This window comes from Mirounga leonina, unplaced genomic scaffold, assembly GCF_011800145.1.
Source record: "Mirounga leonina isolate KUSES-001 unplaced genomic scaffold, KU_Mleo_1.0 Mir_174, whole genome shotgun sequence".
In the NCBI taxonomy this organism is placed as follows: domain Eukaryota; kingdom Metazoa; phylum Chordata; class Mammalia; order Carnivora; family Phocidae; genus Mirounga; species Mirounga leonina.
Window position 1 is genome coordinate 41360321 of NW_023270451.1, and position 18165 is coordinate 41378485.

The window sequence follows — 18165 nt, forward strand, 5'->3', positions numbered from 1 at the left end:
TCACAGATGAGGAAAGGGAAGAAGGCAAGGAGGAAGGAAGGGAGGAAGAGAGGGAAGAAGATCAAATCCGTAATCTTTCTTTATATGGTTTCTAGGATGGAACTTAGTGGCTAAAACCAGATAGTTCTCCACTCCTCAGGCGAGCAGAACAAGGAACATTGATATCACCTTTATTGACATGAGCAGTGTTATCCTAAATTTTGAAATATTTGAGTGTGCAAAATATGCACACTCAAAATATGCATCATGTTGTATGCTCTTTATTGGATGCATAGATCTATGTTTATAGAAAGTTTTAATGGTTGCAAAGACAAACTGCAAAACCGATTCATTTTTTCAGAGATCTTGATAGATCATGCTGCATTCTCACAAAGTTTTCAATACTGGCTGTAATATAGATTATAATACTAATGTTTCCCTTGGGATCCAGCCATCAGAACTCCTTTGGTAAACGTCCTAGAGTTCAGGTGAATGCACCAAAGAGCTGTAAGTCGCTGACATTTCTGCAGGATGCAGACTTTGGTGGCAGGTGCAGGCTGTTGAGAAACTTTTCTTCAAGCTTTGGAAGCCAGGCGGTTTGCAGTGTGTTTTCTCCCCCACACTCTGAGATCAGTGTGGTTCTGACACCTTCCTCCCAGATACACCAGGATTTTGGAAAGACAACAACAAAGTCATGGAAATAATGGTATTATTGTTTAAGGGGCCCTTCAGGAGGTAATACGCTAACCAGAAATGAAGCTTGAACTCTTTGAACTGAAGTTTTCAGGAAAGCACTTCCAAACTCTTGAAAGGGAAACATCAAAGTTTGAAGGGCAGATATGAAAAAGACTCCCTCTCTCACCCCACAGTGACACAAATTCAACCTGACACACATTTATGGTGAGCTGTGCAAGCCGGCAGAGATGAAACGGAAAAAGGCACGTGCTTGTCCTCAAGGAACGTATTACAATGATCTCCCAGCTGCTGGAGACCTTGGTTTCCGAATTATTGTTCCCTTCTGTCCTCTGCCCACTCGACAAAGGCCTGGAGGTACATGACTTTTAAAGGCGCTCTCTTAAGGTGCACAACCTCTTCCAAGATAATAGGAAACAAATTGTAACTATTCCGGGAAAACGTTTTTGCCCCAATCAGTTTGGCAAGACTGAGAAGTTTACAAATAGAAGGCGTCGGTAAGAGCGTGAGGTAATGGAGACTCTCATAGGTCTCTGGTGCCAGTAGAAAGAGGGGTGGCCTTTGGAGAAAACAACTTGGTAATATTTACCTTATGTTTAAATGGATATACAGGTTGATCCAGCAAGTCCACTTCTAGAAAGGTAGCACGCTTTACAAGTGCTTCGCTCGCATGTGAAATGAGGTAGACTAGAGACGCGTATAGCACCACGGTTAAAACAGCACGAGATTAAAAGCAACCTAAATGCCGCCAGGGGAGGTGTCAAGTGTATGTCCATGAGGGAATAATAAAAAGCCATAATGACTGAGGAAGTGCCGCATGAGCTCAGATGCAATGGGAGGCAGACATAGCCTAGGTGGGCCGACGAGGCGTGGGGAGAGCGAGCGGGGCGTCTGGAGCAGGGGTATCAGGACAGCCGACCCGCAGCGCTGTCCCTTGTCCTCCCCTGACTCTGCCCAGGAGACGAGCGCACTCGGCGGCCCCGGGCTAGTTTGCAAAGCTCACCCTCTAAGAACCCCAGCTCTGTCCTGAGTCCATGAAAACCCAGTCCATCTGGCGGTGTTTGTGAAAATGAAATGTCCAGATGCTTCAGATCTACATGCGGCTCTCTGTCACCCTTGTGCCCACCAGAGAGCCCCCCACGCCCCCTGAGCGGCTGCGCCGGTCTCCCAGCACCTGCTGCACTGTCCAGCCACCTTCAAGCTTACAGACACAAGGCCCAGTAGAAGCAAACCGGGCGTGGGCTGGCGCGGGCTGGTGCGGGCTGGTGCGGGCTGGTGCGGGCTGGTGTGGGCCGTGGGAGTCCTCGGGCTCTGGGATTCCGAGTCGGGCCGCAGCTGCAAATCTTCTGAAGCAGTGGGCTTGGGTGTTTGTTGGCAGGAGGAAGATAGCCTGCAAGGAAGAAGCTTCGTGCTCCGGGCTCCAACCAAAGAAGACCCCGAGGGGAGACCGTGCACCCTGTCTCCCCATGTCTCCCTGAGCACAAAGTGGCTCCAGCACGGCGAGAGCTCAAGGAGGCCTGCTAGCTTCTAAGATCTGTGGAAGCTCCAGTAATCCGTGTCCAGAACAGTCTGAGGGGTAGAGGTTAGGTTCCGCAGGAATCAGCATTCTCAAGTGCCTTTGCAGGAAACAGACACCAAAACGGGCCCCGAGAGCTGTGTGTGAACCCACGGGAAACATGCCCGTAAATAAAATCAGGACACTTGGACAGGAGGGCACCAGTACCCCTGCCACGCGGCCTAAAACACAGGTTCACCAGCAGAAGAAGCCTACGGAATTTCAGGTTAGAGAGGCGAACAGATTGCCGGCCTCGACTTACAGGAGTCAGGGGTACTGAGAACCAGACCAGCAGTCGTTTCTCCTTCCAGCGGACGGCTCCCGAGGTGTCCCGCGGAGCCTGTGGTTCTTCCTGCTTTCCTTCCCCACAAGTCCAGTCTGGCCAAAGAGGAGGTTTGCGGGGACCAGTGAAATGCCGGCCCTGCCCTGTGTCAGCTTCTCCTAAAAACATTTTCTTGTCTTGGCTGCAGACCCCAATCAGGATGTACCCAGAGCCTCTGGTTACTCTGCCAACAGAATATAATGCTTGACAAGGGGAAATCCATCCGATTATCCAAAGCAGAAGCCAAAACCAGAAGGGCGGTTGCAGGTTCCAGTGGTGAATAAGTCCAAGGCTGTTCTTTTGCAACGAGACAGCCTAGATGTTTAAGAGGAGGTGAGGAGTCACCCAAGACCACTTCTCCAGCCTCCAAACTGGTCTCTCTGTTCATCTCTTCTCTGCCCCGGGCAGGCCTCAGGGCTACTCTTCCCAAGAGCCCACTTTGATTGTTAATAAAATAAAGCGGTTCTCCAGGCATCACATCGGCTCCAAAATTCTTAGCGTGGCTTGTAGAATTGTCTGAGTGGAAGCAGTATTTCCAGGATTATCTCCAGCTAAACTCAAGGGGAGCAGGTTAACTCATCTGCTCTCCAAGAAAAAAAAAAACCTCCTTTCCATCTTTGTGCTGGTTGCCTGGCACCCCCCCACCCCCCCATCATCATTTATTGACATTTTGCCATCTTTCAAAATCCAGCTCCTCCAGACCGCCTCCTCCAGGAAGACCTCCGGATTCTCCCAGCCGTAAGTGCTTTCTCTTTCTTCTGAACTCCTGCAGGCCCTATTGTCTCTGTTCCTTGTGGGATTGTTCTCACGTGGCTTTGTACAGCAGTTGCTTTCCAAATGGGCTGTGTTCTCCTCAGGAGTCAGCGGTTTTTTGGATTTTCTGTACCAAGAATTTTCTGGTATCTCTCAGTACTTAGCATTACATTTCACATGTAATATTGACTTGCAGCATTTAGATTAGAAGAGGCCTGTTAGGGACTGAATTGCGTCTCCGCCCCCCACAAAAATTCATATGTTGAAGCCCTACCCCCCCAATGTGATGGTATTTGGAGGTGAGGCTTTGGGGAAATAATTATGTTCAGATGAGATGGTGAGAACAGGGTTCTCATGACCGGATGAGTGCCCTTACAAGAAAAGACACAGTTTTTTGTTTGCTTGTTTGTTATCCATCTGGCCAAGTTTTGTCTTTTGTTTGGAGAATTTCAGCCTTTTGCATTTAAGGTAATTAGTATAAGACAAACTTCTGCCATTTTGTTATTTATTTTCTGTATGTTTTCTACCTTCTGTGTCTCTCATTTTCTCCATTCCTGCTTGTCTTGTGTGTTAAGTTGATTTTTGGTAGTGAACCTGATTCCCTTCTCATTTCTTTCTGCGTGTATTTGTTAAATGCTTTCTTTGTAGTTATCAGGGGGCTTACATTTAGCAACCTAAATCCTTTAACAATCTAGTTTGAATTGATATCAATTTAACTTCGGTAGCATACAAAATCTCTACTCCTATAAAGCTCTGTTCTCCCTTTGTGTTACTGATGTCACAAATTACCTCTTTATATATTGTGTGCCCCATAACATGGATATTTATCATTATTTTGTATACATTTGTCTCTTAACTCATGGAGGAAATAAAAAACAGAGTTATGAAACCAAACAACAACAAAAACAAAACTCTCTCTTCAAACTGCTGTCTCTCTCTCTCTCTCTATGTGTGGACACAGAGAGATGGCAGCCTTCTGCAAGCCAGGAAGAGAGTTCTGACCAGAACCCGGCCATGCTGGCACCGTGGCCTCAGACTGGAGCTTCCAGAATTCCTGTTGTTTAAGCCACACAGTCCACGGTCTGTGGTTAGGGCAGCCTGAGCTGGCTAAGACAGGGCCCGAAGTGGTCCTCTGAGACGGCCTCCTTCTTCTACACAGATCCGAGGGACACAGAGGAGAGCAGGGGTCAAAACCCAGCCGGCCCCCCAGCCCCCAGCTCCAGCAAGAATACCAGGCTTGCCAAGTATCACAGAATGAAAGAAAAGGCCCAAAGCAATAAGTATATTTTTCTTAAACATGTCCGTGCCTTGAAACTCTTCTTATCATAGCTTTGAAATAACAAACCGAAGGTCCAAGGGGAACCTCCTGCAAGGTCTGAAATGGAGAATTCGGCTTAAGAGGCTGCCAGGATGAGGAGAGAAAGGGAAAGGCCTAGCTATTTGGTGTGTGAATTATGCAAAGGAGAACGGACGGCGGGATTCACCAGCTCCCGAGATTTCTTGTACCTGTACGGACAACTGCACAAACTAAAGCAGCTCAGAGCTTGTCTTTCTGTTAGAAGCGCTCCGTTACACTCCCGGGCATTTTCCAGCTCACCAAGGGCCTCCACATACATAGTCGGGCAACCCAGGCCACAACCAGCAGAGGAATTAGCGTCTTTGTGGAACCAATTCCCCCCTGAGCCTTAATTTCCTTAAGTGACCCGAGCAAAGTCACACAGCTGCCGAGCGTTGGAGCTGAGACTGGAACACTCTGTGTGTGTGTGTGTGTGTGTGTGAGAGAGAGAGAGAGAGAGAGAGAGAGAGACAGAGACAGAGACAGAGACAGAGAGTTGGGGTGGGTCTGACCCCACCTCACTATACACTCCAGGACTGAATTCCCAGAAGCCTACGAACATTCTCCATTAACTGGTAGCTGAAAGAAAACTGAGCTTCTACTGAGAGACCTGAGTTTCAGCCCCAGCTCTGTCACCAATTCATGACTGACTGGGGCAAATTACCTAGTCTCTCTAGCTCCCAGTTTCTTCCATCATGAAAGAAGCGTGTTGAATAGCTTTGTCTTTGATTCGCTTTCAATTCTGACAATCTGCAATTGTCAGAACTAAACAGGGTTAGATAAAAGAGCAGGCCAACTTACTTCCAAACACCCCTGATCCCTGGACCAGGTCCCCCAGGAGGAAGACATTATTCATAATGCATCCTCCCCACACTCTTCAAGTGGGGAGGGTGAGATAAGACCTGCATCTGGTCTGAATGCAACGGAATGAAGCCTGTCCCGTCGCTCTAGTTAAAAGACTCTGCGTTAGCCGTGCACACCAAAGTGGTCAACGCGGCTTTGGAGGTAAATCAAAGCCAAGTATGCAGAAGATCAAAAGCTTTGCTCCACGGAGACCAACAAAAGGCACATTTCCCAGACCCTCTTCCTTGTGGAATTTAAGGCCTTCTGATATCTTGCCTAATTTAGAACCCAAACCCTAGTAATTTCAGGCTGGAAATAGTCCTAGATCAATAAATACGCAAATCATAGTAAATCAGAAAACAATGTTTACAGCATTGAAAATCTCTGTATTATGGCAGCATCTATAGATATTAACTGTATTTACCACTAATATAATATGAAGAGTGTGAGGGTTTAATGTGTCATTCCATGAGTTTTTAATCTTTAACGCAGACAATTTTGAATCAAGTTCAAAAAATGTCCTCAATGGCTCCATGTCTTTAGAGAAACAGAACAACCACCAAGAGAAAGACTTTAAAGCATGTTTTCAACAACTAAGAAATAAAGTCATTGTCAAGAAAAGATGAAAAAAAGTAGGTATTAGAGTATATTAGCACTGACTTTCAAATCCCATACTATGGAATTCTTATATGCTGTATTAATTCATATTTGCACATATTATAAAAATTCCAAGGAAGCTCAACCAATAGATTTCTTCTGATCAGCAGATGTACAAAAGGAGGATAGCAAGAAAACATATTCATCAGAGGAAATACAATTTGCGACTAACATAAAGCCTCCCCAAATTTCCACATTAGCGTCCCACCTTCACGATTTTGTGCGGTTCCGTTGCACTCACTCTAGTATTATTTACTTAACACTTAACTTTAAGTTCATGCTAAACAAGGAAATCTGTGAAATGACAAGTTCAATATGTAAGTTATTTCTTCTCAAACACAGCAAACTATTTTGTAACCATTAAAAATATTCAGTAAGGGCGCCTGGGTGGCTCAGTTGGTTAAGCGACTGCCTTCGGCTCAGGTCATGATCCTGGAGTCCTGGGATCGAGTCCCACATCGGGCTCCCTGCTCAGCAGGGAGTCTGCTTCTGCCTCTGACCCTCCCCCCTCTCATGTGCTCTCTCTCATTCTCTCTCAAATAAATAAATAAATAAAATCTTTAAAAAAAAATATTCAGTAAAATGCTACATTATGTGCTTGGACAAAGAGTTGATCTGTCACTTTCAAAGTTTGTTGGCTGCCATCCGGGTTGCATCATTCATCCCCTTATGAAGTTTTCCGTTAATGTAGATACAAAATAAATTGAGACACAAAACGATTAGCACCCAGTGCCAGCCATGATAGTCATCATAGGGCGGGAAGACAAACAGCAGAATTAAAATTACAACAAGGTTGCTGCTGGCACAATAGAGACGGGGATAAGGCATGAGAAGAGCCGAAGGGAAAGTGCTCAATTCTGCAAGGGAAAGTGCTCAATTCTGCTGGGGCGGCTTCCTGGAAGAGGTGGTGTCTGAGCTCAGGGGCTCGTTAGCTGTATAGAATGTTGAGAAATTACTCCAGCTGTCTAAACCGTAAGGAGTGAGAAGCCGTCAATGATACAACGGATCTAAAACAGTGGTTCTCAAAGTTTTTGGTCTCAGGGCCCCTCTAGGCTCTGAAAAAGTACTGAGCAGCCCAAAGAGCAGGTGATTTATATCTATCAGTCCTGATTGTATTAGAATTTAAAGCTGAGAATTTTAAAGCTTTTATAACAGTAATAAGCGTACACTAACATAAACAGCATTTTTATTATCTCCCAAAATAAACAAAAAAGTGTACTAAGTGAAATAAGCCGGTCACACCAGAACAAATACTGTGTGATTCCCCTTACATGAAGCCCCTAGACTAGTCACATTCACACAGACAGAAAGGGGGCAAATGAGGAGTTGTTTAATGGGTACAGAGTGTTAGTTATGCAGGATGAAACGGGTTGTACCGACTGATTGCACAACGATGGGAATGCACGTAACACCAATGAGCTATACACTTACACATGGTTGTGATGGTAAATTTTATGTTATGTGTATTTTATCATGATTAAAATTTTTTAAAAAGATTTTACTTATTTATTTGACAGAGAGAGAGCACAAGCAGGGGGAGGGGCAGAGGGAGAGTGAGAAGCAGGCTCCCCGCTCAGCAGGGAGCCAGATATGGGGCTCAGTCCCAGGACCCTGGGATCATGACCTGAGCCGAAGGCAGACGCCCAACGACTGAGCCACCCAGGCGTCCACAATTAAAATTTTTTAAAAATCAAGTTGAGTAATAGGAATGGCACAGTTTTGCAGTTTTGGCAGATCTAATTTTTCTTTTTGTCTAACTTAGCACAGCTGGTTATCCCTTATCTGCTCCTACATTCATTCTGTTGCAATATGTTGTTTTGATTGAAGTATATGAAGAATATCCACCACCATGATTAAGTGATGAAAAGGGAAAACATTTTGATAATTTTATCAGATAATCATGGCTCTCCTTTGATACTACTCCAGAATTCAACAAGTGGTAGTTTCTTAAAGGTTAGTTATAATGTGGAATCTGAAACTGTACAAATTAACTTTTGCTACTTTGTTACATTAAAATCCACTTTCTACCTCGCACCTTACATAACTCCTTGACCCACGCATGATTTCTTCACATCGACTACTGGTTGTTGGGGAAACGTTGGTTCTCTCTTCCAAATGTTACCGTGTTTAATTTTACAATATCTAAAAAATTGCATGTCATCAGAAAAGTCTTTACGTGTTCTGAATTTATCAAGCTCATGGTGGTGAATACAAGTTTTCCATAATTCCAATTTTCTCTTGAAAGCTTAAATTTGTTATTTATTTGCCATACATACTATCAGTGACTTCCTTGCCATAATAAGTGCATTTTGTTTAGTCTCATAAAAAGATCTACTAACTCTGCCAAGTCTAAATATCCACATGGTGTGTGTTATTCTTGCAGGTAAAAATGGGACTCCATGAAGGAAGTGACTATTCAGCTCCCAGCTCAAAGTATCTCACCAGAGCTTTTCCTCAGGACAATTGTACTTTAGTGTGTGAGAGAAGGGCTTTATGCTCCTGTCCCATTTTTTCACACAGAATACTAAAAAGATACATACTTAAGGGTCAAGTTTTAATAAAATGAATAATATTTACACCTTCATCAAGGGTGTTCCTAAGTAAAATTGGCTTTCTTTCCCCTCTATAATAAGTACATGGTGGTGAAGAACACACCACTAGTACAATTTGATGCCTGGCCTTGACTTATGCTGAGGAGCCAGAAGGCTTACCCACCATTGCCTTTTCACCTTCCATGTAAACGCCAGCGCAGCGAAAAAGGCAAGTAACGTCTTACTATTAGTATGAAAACGCTTTGATCTCGTGGATTCCCAGGAAGCAGCCTATGGACCATGCCTTGAAAGCCTCTGATCTAGAGGTCTTTTTTTTTTTTTTTAATCTTTATTTTTAGGTATTATACCAGAAATGCTCCAGCTCCGGGCGCCTGGGTGGCTCAGTCGGTTAGGCGACTGCCTTCGGCTCAGGTCATGATCCTGGAGTCCCTGGATCGAGTCCCGCATCAGGCTCCCTGCTCGGCAGGGAGCCTGCTTCTCCTTCTGATCTTCCCTCCCTCTCATGCTCTCTCTCTCATTCTCTCTGTCTCAAATAAATAAATAAAATCTTTAAAAAAAAAAAAAAAAAGAAAGAAATGCTCCAGCTCCTAAGTATAAATGAAGATTGTAAAAAGAAATAAAGACCAAAAGAAGTATTTTAATGATTGATTTTTTTTCTGAAAGGGGTTCTGGGCCTAACACACCCTAGCATGGTACCTTCAACACTAAAGAGAAAATTCAAGTTAGGTGCTATATTAGGCATAGAGCGATGAAACAAAAATTATCCAAGCTGGTTACTCTGAGAGACAGCTCTAAGAGAGGTTTATGGTTTCTAAATGTTTCTTTTCTCTTTAAAAAAAAAGATATTTTTCTTCCCCCAGAAAATAACCTAAAGGAGGGAACCCCCCTCCATTGTTAATCATATTATTTCTTAATTTGGGCAACAGTCATGGCTTTCACAAGCAATGACAACAGAAACTTCTTAAAACAGATTTTTTTCAACCTCAAAACCTATACGGACTGCTAGATTTCAAGGAATAAAATCATTGGAAGCTTACTACATTTGTCGTATTTCAAGCTGAGTGCGTAAATAATAAAGGTCTAACTCAAAAAACAAGGCTGATAATTCCATGGTGACCAGCCAGACTCCCATTCCCATCATTTATTCATATGTTGATAGACTTCCCCAGGAAGCCTGGGAAAATAACAGAAGTAACTCAACTTTCCCCAAGAGAATAGGCTTCATTTTTCCTTGGCAGATTCATTCCTAATCACATAGCGGGGAACCATTATTAACATCTGGATATTCAAAAAAGAGCCACTGAATTATTATAAAAATGTTTCAAATCATCAGCCTAAAACTCAAATGATCTACAGTGTGTATGATGCTTTTTTTCTCCTTTTAGTCAAGAAGATAAATGGAGAAATTCTTTATATTTCGACTTCCATTACACATTTGTTTTTAATCTGGGAGAATTCATGTCTGCCTAGTGTACCTACTGTATCAGAGCCTGATATGGCAGCATTAGCTTCTGCTCCCCTCACCAGGAATTTCTTTGAAGAATACAATTTTTTTTAGGAGTGAGATTACTGCAAAAATCAGTTGGTCCCAAACAGTTATAAGTTTATAAGTCAGATGCTAATACTGAGTTTAAGTCTCTTTTATTGTAGTTATGCTCATGTGTCTTCATGTTTAACTAGCCCCATCCCCCTTTAAACAATTTCTAAAAATTAATTGTCATGACTCGTCATAAACACACAGAAAACACACACGTTATAATGTTCTTTGCAAAACCTTCAAATCTCAACCTTGGGAGCTACTAATTCTGTTGGGTCGAGACAACTGTTTAGCTGGTAGCCCTTGATAAATATAAGACTCTCTTTTATTTAAAACCCTCCGGTGGCTTCCCTTTCCTCCCAGATCGCTATATAAAGTCCCACCATGGCCCACAATGTTCTGCTTGCAGCCCCATCAAAGGAGATTCGGCCCAGGTGGAAAATGAAAAAGTGTTTTGGGAACCCTCCAGCAAGGATGAACAGGGTACAGTCTTTGCAGGCAACCTCTAGTTAGGCAAGGCCGATCCCAGACCTCTTGCCCTAGTAGTGGGTACTGACTTCCCACCACTCTGCTCTCCCTGCCTTCAAGACTAGCCTCTTTATCACCCACCCCATCACTTGTCCCAGCCTCCTCTCCCAAAGACTGCCCATCCCTAGCCTCCCTGAACTAAGGCTCTCCCCCAAATTGTCTTCTTGTCTGTTTTTCCCAATCTAATCCTAATCAACCACCAAACAGTCTTGGCAAAAGAGTCAGTAAAGAAATCTTGCCAAGTTCTGCCTCATGCACACTCACAGGCTCTGTAGCCTTCCTCTGCAGTCCTCCTCACACTGACCACACAGTAGATAAGCAGCTGTTGAGGTGGTCTGTTTTTACATGTCTGTCTCCCCACTAAGCCTCCTAAATACAGAGACTGGGTCTGTTTGGCTAGTATGACCTCCCCAAAGCCCACAAGAGAAAATATACATATATGCCCTCAGAAAGCATTCCTTCCTTGTGGGACAAAGTTCTTAATAAGAAGAAACTTCCCCTAAACCAAACTTTACATTGGGGTGAAAACCAGTGAACTGAATTCAAGGGGGCTTCTGAGGGGAAAATCTTTACAGTCTGCTGGAGGTAAGGGAGAGAATGGGAAGAGGCTGAGGATTTTTAGGTTGGTCCCTCCACTAACAGTTGTGTGGCCTGGTTCAGCAGGACAGATGGAGGCCCCAAAACCACCCACCTAAATATTTATAAGCTTAAAATCAATGGCTAATGAACAGTCAAATGAAATACCTCCTATCCTCCTATCTGGAAAAACACACCTTCAAAGTAAACTGGAAGTCTGAGTATTCAAACATAGTGCAATATAGAGACTTTAAACAAGTCAAGTTTTCTGCACCCAAATTACCCACATTTTAAAACACTTTAGTAAGAAATAATTATTTTCTTCATTGTCTGAATACACACAACACACACAGAGTTTACAGTTATCCATTAGGAAAGAATGGTGCCCATTGTCTTGAAACAAAACAAAACAAGACAAAACAACTGATTTCCAGGATGCTCTGGCTCCAGTTCTCTTGAACTGTGAAACCAACATGTGTACAAAGGAAATTCCTGTCTATAAAGAAATTGCTCTTCTCACTTCATTGTTTTTTCCCTTTCATATCTTTCCCCTAACTATGTCCCACCTTATGATTATAATGCATGTTTTGCAGATTATCATGGGATGAGGGTTCTAAAAAGTGAAGAAGAACAGTTACAGCATGTAACACGGGGAGACCTTGTTTTACAAAGCAAACGTGATCTGAGAGCACCGAGTTCTCGATAGCTCCCACTTCCCTCTGTCTTCCATTGTCTGTCAAGAGATTGTTCACCTTCCTTTCCGACAGTGACTTTAATAAGCCTTTCAGTTTCCCCTTTGTCCTCCTTTCTGTCAAGTAGTCACTGTGATATTCATTCAAATCCTCCATAAAGAACTTTCATAGATGGTTTATAACTAAATATAAATTAAGGATCCGTGGATCCCTCTGAAAAGTGGAATGACCTATTGCAACCTGAATGCAAGCCTTGCAAGGTCCTCATTTTGCCAATTCTGATTGTCCCACGTGGAATCCAACCAGACGCCAGAGCAAGGCTTGTCCGCACTTCTCTTTGCTCACCTGCTCCCGCACTTACCACTTTTTTGGTAAAGTGTGTAAAGACAAAAACCACACCAAAAATGAACTTGAAAGAATCAGAAATTCCAATTGTTGGACTGAGAGCAATGATTGAGGCATCATGAGTAATTGCTTTGAACGCCAAGGTACCTCTGTGAGGGGTACTCGTCCCAATGGGGCACCTGTTGCTTCTTTGCCTTTACAGGTTCCCTCCTCCTTAAATTTTTCTAAAGTGGCTTCCCAGGCTGGAACTTGCTGCACAACCAATAAGACAGGGAAAGAGGATAAAATTCCAAGGTGAATTGTATTAAACACAGACTTACTTTTCACCTTCTCCATTTGGCTCCGCCTCCAGCAGGACTAATGCCTAATGACTCCAGGAAGCGAAAGCAATTAAATTTCACTTGGTGTAAAGTTGAAGAAATTGTCCCATGTGAAAACAATGTTTCCTCGCCACATTCCATCAGCAGCAATAAACAGGCAGATTTCACTGGTTTTGATATAGTGGTGCAAGCTTTCACAAGGCGCAGGTTGATTTCATTTTAAAAAGTTGAATTTATGGGACAGAGGACTGAAAGGTTTGTACTGACATGTTTAAAACCCTCTTTTAAAAAGTGGCATATTGCATCGTTCCACTTAAGTGTTCACACCGCAGACTGAAACATAATCTGTTTACTGAAAAAACAACTTTTTATTGCCCTGTGAATAATTTCCCATTGAAAAAGAAAACAATATACAGTATTTTAGTGCTTTGTGAAACATCTGGAAATTTTTCTTCAGTTGCTAAAGCTATTAGGAATTTGCATCCACATTCAAACCTACTGATTTTTTAATTTAATGCAGAACAACTTCAAGCTTACTATTGAACAAATCTACAAGCAAGAGCTTCTAGAGGCCCGCTGAGGGCAGTCAGAGACAAAGCAACAAACCCACGGCAAGGCAAATCTGGTTTCCCAGCAAGCCCAGTAGGCATGTTTTGCTTCTTTGTCCTCACTTCCCCGAACATAGTGTAAAGTGGATTATATTCGTTAGGGTGGCGGGCGACACCAGTTACTCTAACAAATAAACCCCAGTCTTGGGGGGTTGTCGTGGTGCAAGGGTTCTTGCTCACCCAACGGTCCAACCTGGTGTTCCCAGCAGGCTGGCAGCTGTCACATGGAAATGCAGAGACCCTAACTGTTTCCATCGCTGACTCTGTGCCTTCCACAGGGAGCCTTGCAGCAAGGACACAGAGCATGGAGACGGGAGTGGTGCCCGTTAGACCTGCTCTCGTTCCGCGGGCTAGAACTCAGTCATGGGACCAAGCTAACCACAAGCGAGGTGGGAACCGCGCTTCCAGTGCCAGGAAGGAAAGAAAAGGGTTTGGCCAAAGCTAGAGTCTCTAGATCGCAGTCAGCATGTTACAAAATTTAAAAAATTTCTCCCCAATTCTAACAAGTTTGGTGCTCAGTATCCACTTACCCAACCCTTGTCGTGGGCTCCATGTAACTCACTCTGCTAACGGTCCTGGCAGTTTCCTGAGGTGACAAATGGGGCAGCAAAGCCACTGGACTCCAGATGCTTTTTCCTGATCTCAGCTCCAAAGCCTGTACCTTTATTTGTGAAAGCGGTGAATTGGGACTAATGATGGAGAAAAGGACAGCACATTGACCAATCAAGCTCTGGAAATAAGTACAAGCTTTCGTGTCAAAAATCCTCTTTGCATTTTCTTCTATTTTACTTTTCTCCCAAGACTGTTATTTCTCCACAAGGGAACCTCCTGCAAATTTAAGACTTAAGTGTTATTTACAAAAAAAGTCTTTCCACGATTGTTTACTTGCCTATGCGTGGGCACAATACTCAGACCTAAAGAGGAAGTGGTCATATGAGCCAGGTTCCCTCACAAACGTGTCCCCTTAGAAAAGATAAAATATAAATAACTGAAAGTTGTTCTAGATTCTTCCTTGTCCACTCTGTACCTCCTTCTCCTCCACAGTCTATGTGAGCAGCTCTTCTCTGTGCTACCATTGGATACCATCCTACTTGATTGCCTTATTGTAATTGAATATTTATGTGCCAGCCTCCTCCATTACACTATAAACTCCATGAAGAAAGGGACCTTCTCAGGGATGTGGAGAAAGGGGAACCCTCCTACACTGTTGGTGGGACTGCAAGCTGGTGCAGCCACTCTGGAAAACAATATGGAGGTTCCTCAAAAAGTTGAAAATAGAGCTACCCTACGACCCCTCAATTGCACTACTAGGGATTTACCCCAAAGATATAAATGTAGGGATCTGAAGGGGTACGTGCACCCCGATGTTTATAGCAGCAATGTCCACAATAGCCAAACTGTGGAAAGAGCCAAGATGTCCATCGACAGATGAATGGATAAAGAAGATGTGGTATATATATACAATGGAATATTATGCAGCCATCAAAAGGAATGAAATCTTGCCATTTGCAACGATGTGGATGGAACTGGAGGGTATTATGCTGAGCGAAATAATCAGAGAAAGACAAGTATCATATGATCTCACTGATATGAGGAATTCTTAATCTCAGGAAACAAACTGAGGGTTGCTGGAGTGGAGGTGGGTGGGAGGGATGGGGGGCTGGGTGACAGACATTGGGGAGGGTATGCGCTATGGTGAGCGCTGTGAATTGTGCAAGACTGTTGAATCACAGACCTGTACCTCTGAAACAAATAATACATTATATGTTTAAAAAAAAAAGTAGGAAGGGAAAAATGAAGGGGCGGTATTGGGGGGGGAGACGAACCATGAGAGACTATGGACTCTGAGAAACAAACTGAGGGTTCTAGAGGGGAGGGGGGTGGGGGGATGGGTTAGCCTGGTGACGGGTATTAAAGAGGGCACGTATTGCATGGGGCACTGGGTGTTATATGCAAACAATGAATCATGGATCACTACATCAAAAACTAATGATGTAATGTATGGTGATTAACGTAACATAATAAAATTAAATTAAAAAGAAAAGAAAGGGACCTTCTCTATCTTGCTCATCCCCAGCACATACCACGGTCTCTGGCTCCTAATAGGTGCTTGCTAAACGTGCATGGAATGGGATCGAGTTGAATGTAAGTTAGAAAAAGATGGGCTCCATAAGACAGTAAAAGAATCAAAGGGCTACTAGTGTTCAAAAGAGAGAACCATGCATCTGGCTGAAGGGGGGCAGGGAGCGGGGGGACCGTTTGAAGCGGACTTTAAAGGCAGGGTAGAGTTTCACCAAGCAGTATTTCAGCGATGGCACTGCAAACAGAGGAATGGCATATGTCAATGCTCAGAGGCGGAAAAGCAAAGACAAGTTGGAGGAACAGCTCGTATTCCTGTTTCTCGTGCACTTAAAGTGTGTGAAGGGAGGGATGAGAGATGGGAATGCAATGTGACTGTTCTAGAAAAGACTGTGATTCTCAGGCTGGCAAGTTTCAGCGTAATTGTGTGGGCAAGAGCGAGCAGGGGGAGTTCTGGGTACTGGGGGGGGTGGGAATCCATCCACCAAGTGGGCAAGGGATGGAGTGTGTGGATGAGAGGCCGGAGAAGCAGACGCCTCTTGCAATAAGCTACAGGTAAACAGCACCAGCTGAAGCAATCGACACGCGGGATGGAGCAGGCGGAGTTGGAGGCACAGGCAGAGGAAAAGGCCAGCTCTTGAATAGAGGCCAGGTTCTAAGGAACGATGACAAGGCAGGAGTGCAAGGGGGATGACAGTATCCTGCTGCCTCAGGAGGAACTCGAGGGGGAAATACTGATTTAGTGATTGAAAGGAAGGTGAAAGAATGGGTTTGAAACATTTTGAGCTTGAAGTGCTTGGGGGAAGCAGGGCAGGAATTTGGCCAGGTAAGACATCAAAACGGAGCTAAGGGGAAGCTGGCAATGCAGAACAGTGAGGGCCAGGTGGGCTAGGTGGGCTAGGTGGGCCAGGTGGGAAGGGGGGGCCACTTGGCCTACACCTTGGATTCATGAAATTTCTCCGAGACTTGACATTGCCTTTAAATGGGTTTAGATATACAGTCCCTGAATGTGTATGGGTGTTGGAAATTTGGTAAGTATAAACTTGCAAACTGCACCACAATTTTGCAACCCTACTGGGATGTTTATTCACTGTCCTAATATACACAGAGACTTAAAAAATAGAAGTCTTTTAATAGCTGTGGCGAGGCGTTCCCTCATAACCTGCATTTACCTCCAACTGTAGCAATCTCTCCACTGAACTATAATTGCCGTGTCCCTCCCCATCTCCCCACGGCCTGAAGGACGGTGTGGGGTTAGAACCCCAGGAGCCCACTTGGCCTCTGGGAGAGAGTAGGCAACTCAATAAACAAATATTTGGAGAGGGATGATGAGGAAGGGAGAAGTCATTTATTTTGAATTAATAATATGGACCTCAAAGTGGAAGAAGATTATATAGAAGAAAGAAAAGTATCTTCCTTTCAAAAAGAGCAGCAAAACCATCTTGTAGCGTTAGTAATCTTATCTAAGATATAGCAGATCTTAAATGCGAGCCAGGCTCCATCTTTGTAGGAAGCTTCCTAACAGTATCATGGAAGTTCTGTCCGACTCAGGATGAGTGTGTGGGGTGAAGAGATAGGAAGATCAGGGAAATTTCGCTCCAGTTCTTTTTAACAACTTGAATTCCATTTCTGAGCACATACAGTCGTCTCTTGAGAAACTCTCTGACCACCTTTCCTATTCCTTTTTCCCCTTGGCTCTTGAGTGAGTGTGGATGGAGAGAGAGAGAGAGACGAGATCAAGATGTGGAAAATTTCAGCAGATTTGAAGACGAAGGATGAAAGATCCTGGCTTTTTCCTTCCCTATTAAACCCAGGGTAGACTGCTTTAAGAAGAAAGAACAACACATTGCCCAATTATTGTAAGAATATACTTCTGATACACCTGTTTTGCCTCCCAAAGCCGACTTTGATGACCTTAATTTTACCTACGCTCCGGTATAAATTTTCCCTGAGATCTTTATCTTGTCCTGACACCAATTAGCCCATGAGTTTCAGCAGAAGAACCCATGGCAATTTAATACACACCTTCGAAGAAAAGGAAAGACTAATCAAAACGAAGACTGTCTCAAAATCAATTGGACAGGTGTGCATTTCCATAATGGCTGCACAATTCAGCCACATATTGGTGTTTGCTCCTTTTGCTTGTGAACTGAATTAGTAATCTTCACATGCCCTGTCCTGGTGATTGAAATAAATTACTTTGTTAAATTGCAAAGCAGGTTGACCCATCTGTTGGCCCATGAATGTTCACATTCTCAGAGGGTTTATTATTCCAAATAATGACTGCCATATGCAGTGGTAAACAGTTCCTTTAAAACTGACTAAAGGATTTGGTGCGACTTTTGAAGGCAATTTATAAAGCTATTCGTGTTCCCCTAAAGGATCTGCCCTTCAACTAACTTCCAGAAAAGTTGTCTTGATAGGTTAATCCTAGCCAAAACACCTTGTTCTCTTTGGAGAGGACAGAGGAAGGCGAGAGCAGAAACATATGTTCTGTGAATACCTACTACGTGTCAGGCGCAGGCCCATTTGTCAGCATGGCTCCCAGAGCCTCATGCGGGCTGGGCACTGAGTACTGTTGCCAGAGACAAGGGGAGGTCGGAGAGGTTAAGCAGCCCATCCAAAGACACATGCTAAGTTGTAAACTGGGACTTGAACCCAGTTCACTCGTTCCAAGACACATCAGGCTATTTCCATCAGGCCTGAGCACCTGATGGAGAGTGTTTACACTGAGAAGTACAATGAGAATTCTGTGAATTCACCGTTTAGACCCAGGGAGAAAAAAAATCC